Here is a 7,991-nt window from a genome sequence, read left to right as displayed (position 1 = left end):
GGGTATTCCTTCTATTGTTACGCCTGGAGTAAGGAAGACCAGGGATGTTTTGAGAGCACCTGGGAGTGAACCTACTTTGCGCAGGTCTACGAGAGCTAGGTATCCTGTGGATAGGCTGAAATATGATGGATTTACAGCCATTCACTATGCATATATGGTCAAAGTGATACAGGAACCAGAACCCACTTCTTTTGAGCAAGCCATGGGAAAAGAAAAATGGGAGAAAGCCATGGATGAAGAAATGGATGCCTTGGAAGCAAATGCTACATGGGAGTTAGTACCTTTGCCTAAAGGTAAGAATGCAATTGGCTGTAAGTGGGTTTATAAGGTGAAGCACAATGCAGATGGTTCTGTGAACAGATACAAGGCAAGATTAGTAGTCAAGGGGTATGCACAAACATATGGCATTGACTATCAAGAAACATTTAGTCCGGTTGCAAGGATGGCAACCGTAAGAGCAGTCATTGCTATGGCTGCATCAAAGGAATGGTCTTTACATCAGATGGATGTAAAGAATGCCTTCTTGCATGGTGACTTCAAGAAGAGGTCTATATGGAGCAGCCACCAGGTTATGTGCATGATGTTCATCCTGAGTTTGTTTGCAGGTTGAAGAAAGCCTTGTATGGCTTGAAGCAAGCACCTAGAGCATGGTCTGACAAGATAGGACAGTATCTTGTCACTATTGGCTTTCAGATTTCCAAGGCAGATTTCTCACTTTATGTGAGAAAAACAGAGAAAGGTATTATGCTACTTGTCATTTATGTTGATGATTTGATTATGACAGGTGACAGTGATGAAGATATCCTTCATGTGAAAATGCTATTGAAGCAGAAGTTTGAGATGAAGGATTTGGGAGAGCTGCATTATTTCTTGGGCATTGAGGTGATTAGATCACCAAGTGGGATACAGCTCTTGCAGAGGCAGTATGGATTGGACATGCTGTCCAAATATGGAATGACAGGCTGTAAGCCTATTTCAGTTCCTTTGGAGCAGAATGTGAAGCTGAGCGCAGATGCAGGTGAGCTTTTGGAAGACCCTACTATGTACAGACGTATAGTAGGAAGCTTGATTTATATGACTATTACCAGGCCAGATTTGAGCTATGCTGTTGGATTGGTAAGTCAGTTTATGCAGGCTCCAAGGAAACCGCATTTGGATGCGGCTAGACGCATAGTCAGGTATGTGAAGTCCACATTGCAGTATGGACTATTTTATGAGACTGGGGTTCAGATACAGTTGCATGGATACACTGATTCTACCAGTGGATATGTGTTCTCTTTTGGGAGTGCTGCAGTCACTTGGAGCAGCAAGAAACAGCCTATAGTTGCCTTGTCGAGCACAGAGGCTGAGTACAGGGGTGCAGCAATGGCTGCATGTGAGGTAGCTTGGTTGCATAAGCTACTTTATGATATGCATCAGCTTACAGATGGGCCAGTTGTCATTTATTGTGACAACATGAGTAGTATACACTTGGCAAATAACCCAGTCTATCATGCTAGAACAAAGCACATTGAGGTGCATTATCACTATGTGCGGGAGAGGGTTTTACTAGGTCTTATTGATCTAGTTTATGTCAGCATAGAGGATCAGGTAGCTGACATATTTACGAAGGCATTGGGCGCAAAGAAGCTGCGCAAGTTCAGAGACCTGCTTGGTGTGCAGGAATTGGGATTGAGCTCGAGGGGGAGTGTTGAGATATCGAGCTCCACTCGTGATACGCCAGGGTGACCGTTGTGTATTTATGTCACCGACTTGTCAGTTGCAGACGCGGTTGGTACACCGCCCATGAATAATAGCTACATGATAGCTATCCTTATCTACTCTAGTTTGTGGCTCAGTTAGTATGCCACCTTAGTTAGTTGAGTTTGGTTTGAGACCCATATATAGGGTTCTTCTATTTCTTTGTATGAGAGTTCTTTTGGCTTACACAACTAAGAAGAGGAAAACTGTTTTCAGCCTCCACCCTTGTGTGTATTCCCCCATTGTGCAAGCAAGAAAGCTACAAGTGAGACTCCTTCCTTCTCTCCCACAATCTTGACAAGTGGAACCTAGGAGGAAGGAGCTTGGCAATGAGAGCTATGGCGGATGGAGAGCAAGAGCCAAGAGAGAGAGAGAGACTCAAAAGTGGAAACTCCAACAACCATAATGTGTGGCCGGGCCTTCCTTTATTCAAACTGTCACTAAAAGAATAAAGAATAAGTGACAGTGACAGACCCCTGCCACCTGCAGTGTGCAGTGGTGGGTATTGTCAGTGTAGTAATACACGGGGGGCTAGGCGAAGGCGCCTTCACCCCCAACACTAAGAGCTAGTCAAAGATTCTCGTAGTAGCAAAGCAGCTGGACAAATACCAACCAGAGCTTCATAGAGCAGTTCAAGTAGGTCTGTGAGGCCAACGGCCTCACTGATCTCACTCAACACTCGCAAGATTTCGCTCTGTGCTTAGGTGATAAGGGTAGGTACATGAGTTTAGATGCTACTGAGCGAGCCAATTTTAATGGCCTAAAAAACCTCTTCATTAAGAGATTTTCCGAACTTGGATATTTTGATAACATGCTAGTGCGACTTATGAATGCCAGGCAGAGAGAGAAAGAGGACATTCGAGATTACATGACCCATGTGAGGAGCCTCTTCAAGAGAATCCCTATGGGCAAGAGACCCCAACCGAAAGAGTAGTGTCCATGGTATTCATTAATAGAATATGAAGTGAAGGGCTCTATAAAGCCTTGGCCGGCAACTTGAGCCTGCAGCGAGATGCACTGGTAAGGGTCTTTAAGGAAGCTATTAGAGTGGACCACCAGCTCAAGGAGAGAATCTCTAGGAGCTCTAATCAAGAAGAGTCCAGCACTAGGAATTTCGAGAGAGCTTCAATACCAACCAAGAGATCAAGCCCAAGTGCTCAAGATAAAGGGAAGGGCACTGATTCAGGGCAAGAGCTAGCAGAGATAAAGATGGATGTAGCCAAATTGCAAAAGATGATGAGATGACCAACACCACCACACGTCCAATGCATGTATTATGGCAGAAACCACCTGCCAGTCGAGTGTCAGGACCCTAGGTCATGACCTTATGCTAATTGCGGTAAGTTTGGCCATGATGCCTTGCATTGTCAATTACCTCAAAGACTCCCATACTCGATGCCTTAGGTCAACCCTACCTTGCGAATAGGCCGCTGAACTTCTTTGGAAAGGGAGCCCAATTGGCCCTCTCGGCACCTAATGACACTAAGCCGACCATCCCTAGGATGGAGATAAACCCTTTGGGTATCCCCAGACCAACTGGACCCTACGTAACCCATCCACAAGAGAAAGAGGTAGAGGTCTAGGAGGGCAGATACAAGAGCCAATCGTGTGTTGGATTTGCGATCACCCAGGAGGGCAGACATAAGAGCCAATCGTGTGTTGGATTTGCGATCACCTAGGACATGTTTCTTTAGCACTGCCTCAAGAGGAAGCAAGCCAATAGAGACAAGGCTGACCTAAGATGCGTTGAGTGTGGAATCATTCATCTCTTTGTCAATTTCCCTAGAAGGAAGCCATCCTCTAGTTCACCAAACAAGCCGTCGGTCCCATTGGGGTTGTTCGGTGTTGAGACACTCGATGGGGAGGCCACACATATCCCATTGCATGTCATGACCCACGCACAAACAAAGTAGGCCGGCATATCATTGCCAGGGCCTAGCAATCTCAACACAACCTCAATCGGAAAGAAGAGTCGGAGACAGAGGAAGAAGAGACCAGACGCTAAGGTCACTAAGAGCGGAATTTAGGTGACGGGAAGTGCTTAAAAATAGCAAAAAATTATGAATATCAAGGGAAAAATATTCAATGTCAAAGGCGGCGGCTCGATCTAGGACGATTTTAAGCGCCAAAGTGCTTTAAAGGCGCCTGAGCGACACTTGTTGATTTTTCATAATTTTTCAGACAGTCGTGCGGGTTGACACGAGCTACTGGCCAATGCGGGATGCTAAGCCGGACGCCCAGGATTTTTCAGAGCTCGATTCCGAGTCCAGACGAGGAAATGGTCAAGAAACCGGTCAAGATACGAAGAGGTGGACTTATTTTTGGCCAAAGTGGGCATGACCCTTGGGAGCCCAATTTTTAATGTAGCATGAAAGTTTCATGCACTTAGGGGAAAAAAAAACGTGGAGAAGAAGGCGCCATACTGCGCCCGAAATTTGCGCTTCAATCATGGAGGAGCCATCTCCTGCTTGTGAGCAACCCCCCCAATCGACATTGGGCATTGATTCCCCTCTGAACTCTGACTCTATCGCCGCCCTTCGCTCGCGCAATGATGCCCTCTTTGAAGATCTCTGATTTCAGTCTTTCTCTCTCCTCCCTCTCTCTCTTCTAAAGGCAAGTTCATGTGGGAAGAAGAAGGAAGAAGAAAGAATGGTGGAGGCTTGTCCGGCCTGGATCGGATTGCTCCACGGGCTGGAAATGGTGATTGGTGATTGTGCTGGACATGAAGTGCTGCTGATTTCCAAATTTGCAGCCATGGATATGAAACCCGAAACACGCAAATAAGCGGTAATTTAAAATTTTCAAAGGAAATTTGAGATTCTATAGCTTTTGATTGATGAAATGTTGTTCATGTGGGCTAAAAATTGTTCATGTTGCTGTTTTCCATGAGTTCTTGCTGGTCATAATCAGAAAATCAGAAAAATATGCATCTTGTGGTTCAAAATAATACATTAAAACACGAAAAATATGAAAAATCAAAGGGAAATGATGGTTTTTTGGCATAAAAATGGGAAAGTAAATAGGAACATCAACTAAACTTTCATTTTTCTGCAAGAAGGAACTAAGGGCCACAGCCCATAACCTGTTTTGAATTTTTAGTAATTAAATAATGCAGGAAAATAAGGGAAAATACAAGGAAAGGGTAGAAAAACCCTAAAAAATAGGAAAAAAATACATTTTGGGTTTCGGAAAATAAGGATAAATAAGAGAAATGTTTGTGAATGTTTGTGGGGACTGAAGCATGAGGATTTGCCTCAGTTCAACCCCACCTCCTTGTTCTAGTGTGTTCTTTTTCCGCTTTCTACACATAAAATGATGTCAAAATACCCTATAAACCTATCCAACGATGCACTATTTAAACGGGGAAGGGTAGAGAAGTTGTAATATGTCTAAATGCCGTGTGAGATGATGGGAAAGTGGCTGATTTCTATGCATAGCATTTAGGATGGATAATAATTAAAATTAAGAGCTTAGTAGCACGAGGATCACCTCGGTGCTAGGCCCATGCAACGAAGCACGAACAATAGTTGGAAACCATTAAAAGAATGTTTTTGCACTTGTGCACGATACTGTTTTACTAAATATTTGAGCACTAGGCATCCACCAAATGCATAGAGCATGAAAAGAATTAAAAAAATATCAGTGACCAGCTCCTGGACATGCATTGCAATTGGTTTATTAGAACATGACCTACGATGAGAGGCAGTGAGGTACCCATGCTGTAGTTAGACGCGGGTCCCAAAGGGGAAATCAAATGAGGACAATGGTACATTCCTGGACACGCTTATTTGGTACCTTGAGCGACTTTTGTGCGATGTGTCTATTTGTTGAGCGATGCACTGAGGGGCCAATCCCCAAGGTGTAGGAGAGTCGCAGAGGGTTGATGGCATTCAGCCGTAGGAGGAACCCCATGTGTATGTGATTCGAGCCTTTTGGCTATGTGAAAGGGACTCCCTCTGAGGAGTAATATTGGGTTAGGATCAGTTGGATTACAACGTATTACAAACGCAATGTTTAGGAAGGCAGAGATTTTGATAGACGCTCCTGGCCGCGAGGCCGAGGGGTTGTCTTGTGCGTAGTGACGAGGCCCGGCTAGTGCATGAGCCAGTGCCGGCCCGTTTTTAGGTCCATCAGTGGTGCGTCTGCCGGGAGCTGCTTAAAAGTGGCGGTTCTCGAATCCTGGTTGTTTAGGGACCAACTAGCAGTTTATGCCAAAGGATAGTGAGATTGATCCGTTATTTATTGATAAGCATCGTCTAGCAGAAATCCAAAAGCAAGAAAGAGACGAAAGAGCTAGGCGACGTGTTGAAATTTTTAGGAGATATTCCCCTGAGCGTAGCGGCGCTGAACCCTTACGAGGGAGTGGATCTAGTGGTCTTGGAGCCACAAGCAGTAAGTTAGGAGAAGGTGGAAGCTCTAGTGCTCCCCTTTCTTCTATAAGCCAGTCCACGTCAAGTACGGGAGGTGTAACCCCACCATCCCCTATTCCTAGTGCAAATCCAATCCTTGTCATGGCGCAGCCTATTGCAATTCCAGCAGGAACGACGGATTTGCCGGCTCTAGGTTACCCGCTACCCATTTTTAATGGGTTAGTTGAGGAAGATGCGGAACTCCACATTAGGGAGTTTCAAAAGCTGATGTTTAACTGTCGCATCCAAGAAGAAGGACATTTAATGATGTTCTTCAATATGACTCTCAAAGAAAGAGCCGCTATATGGTATCATGGTTTAGAAGCCGGAACCATATTGAATATTGATTCATTTTATGGAGCTTTTCGAAGGGAGTTTGCCCCTGAAAGGGGTGGGCAATATTGGTTGCGTGTACTCAACGTGACCCGCCAAGAACCACACGAGGATATTCGTGCTTATGCGAAGAAGATAAAAGAGGTTTTCCGTAAGTTGGACACCTCTATTCCTATCCCCGCAGCTGCCCAGTTACAATATTTCCTACATGGTTTGGACTTTAATATCCAATTGCAGTTGAGTAGTGTCCCCTTGGGGGATATAGATACTGCCATTACACGAGCACAAGAGGTGGAATCCCGATTACAAGCAGCCTATGCTTCTCGAGGAAATTCGAATATGGGTTTAGTATTGGGAAACAATATGGCAATGGCCAATGGCAGTAGTGGTCAAGGGATAGCGATGGCTAACCCTAATGGGAGAGGGAACATGATACAGAATGTCCCTTTATTACCAGCTCCCCCTAGCATGTCGATGCCTACGGGCAGTCAAATGGCTCCAAGTGGTGGAGGCCAGGCGGTCAATTCTAACACCATGCCTGTGACTCAACAACCAGTGCCTAATCGAATTGTTAGGCCGATGGAACGACAGGGTAATGACCAAGGCTATGAGTCGAGTTCTTCCAATGTTGCGAGGTTAAGGACATGATGAAGCATTATACCGACATGATTACGGAGCAGTATCGGCAAATAGCCGTTGATGTCAACTTCCTTAAAAAACAACAAAATTTGATAGGAAGTAGATACCCAGAGGAGGGTGCACCGTCGAGGTTTAGTTGCAAATGGTGTGGTGGGCAGCACTATCCAAGAAATTGCCCAAATGTTAAGTGTGACATTTGTGGAAAATCTGGCCATTTAGCAGCTACTTGCTGGAGTAAGATCAGTTCCCTCCAGCGAGGAAGTCGGCAACCAGGGCTTGTTAATCATCGTGCCCAAGGAAATGATTCCCAGCGAGAGGACGGGCCTAAACAAATACTTCAACGACCAAAGACTACAGTGGAGGAGCTAGCAAGTGGTAGTGGGGTTAGTTTGATTGAGGCTGTACGCGTTAATGATGCTGAAACCTCTAATTTGCGAGCTGTCCTTACAAGAGGTCAAAAGGGTCGAGAGGCCGACAAGGATAAGCCTGTCGATGGAAACCCTAAACAAGGCGACAAAGGAACGCAAGTTTTGGACCCTTCCATGGAAGGGGGACCTTTGAAGCCCGTAGAGAGTAAAGCCAATAAGGAACCATCAAAGAAGAAGGTGAAAGTTAAGAAAGAGGCAATAAAGCCGGTTCAGCGACCTAAAGAGCGGATGGTTTGGCGTGAAAAGCGAGCTCTATCGAACTATCATGAATTCGATTTGGCGAGCTCTCTTTGTGAAGTCAAGCCGGATGTCAATCTTTTGCAGCTTATTAAGCTTTCCCCGGGAGTAGGCAAGGAATTTAGAAAGATCCTACGTACCGGGTATATCGTAGAACCTTTGGGTATTGCGCGAGTTGGTTATGACTGGTTCGAGCATGCTGAGA

The sequence above is a fragment of the Lygodium microphyllum genome, chromosome 6 (assembly GCF_053477565.2).
Source record: "Lygodium microphyllum isolate KBCC chromosome 6, Lygodium_microphyllum_v1.1.10, whole genome shotgun sequence".
NCBI lineage: Eukaryota > Viridiplantae > Streptophyta > Polypodiopsida > Schizaeales > Lygodiaceae > Lygodium > Lygodium microphyllum.
The sequence above is the reverse complement of the archived record's forward strand: the minus strand, read 5'-3'. Positions refer to the sequence as shown.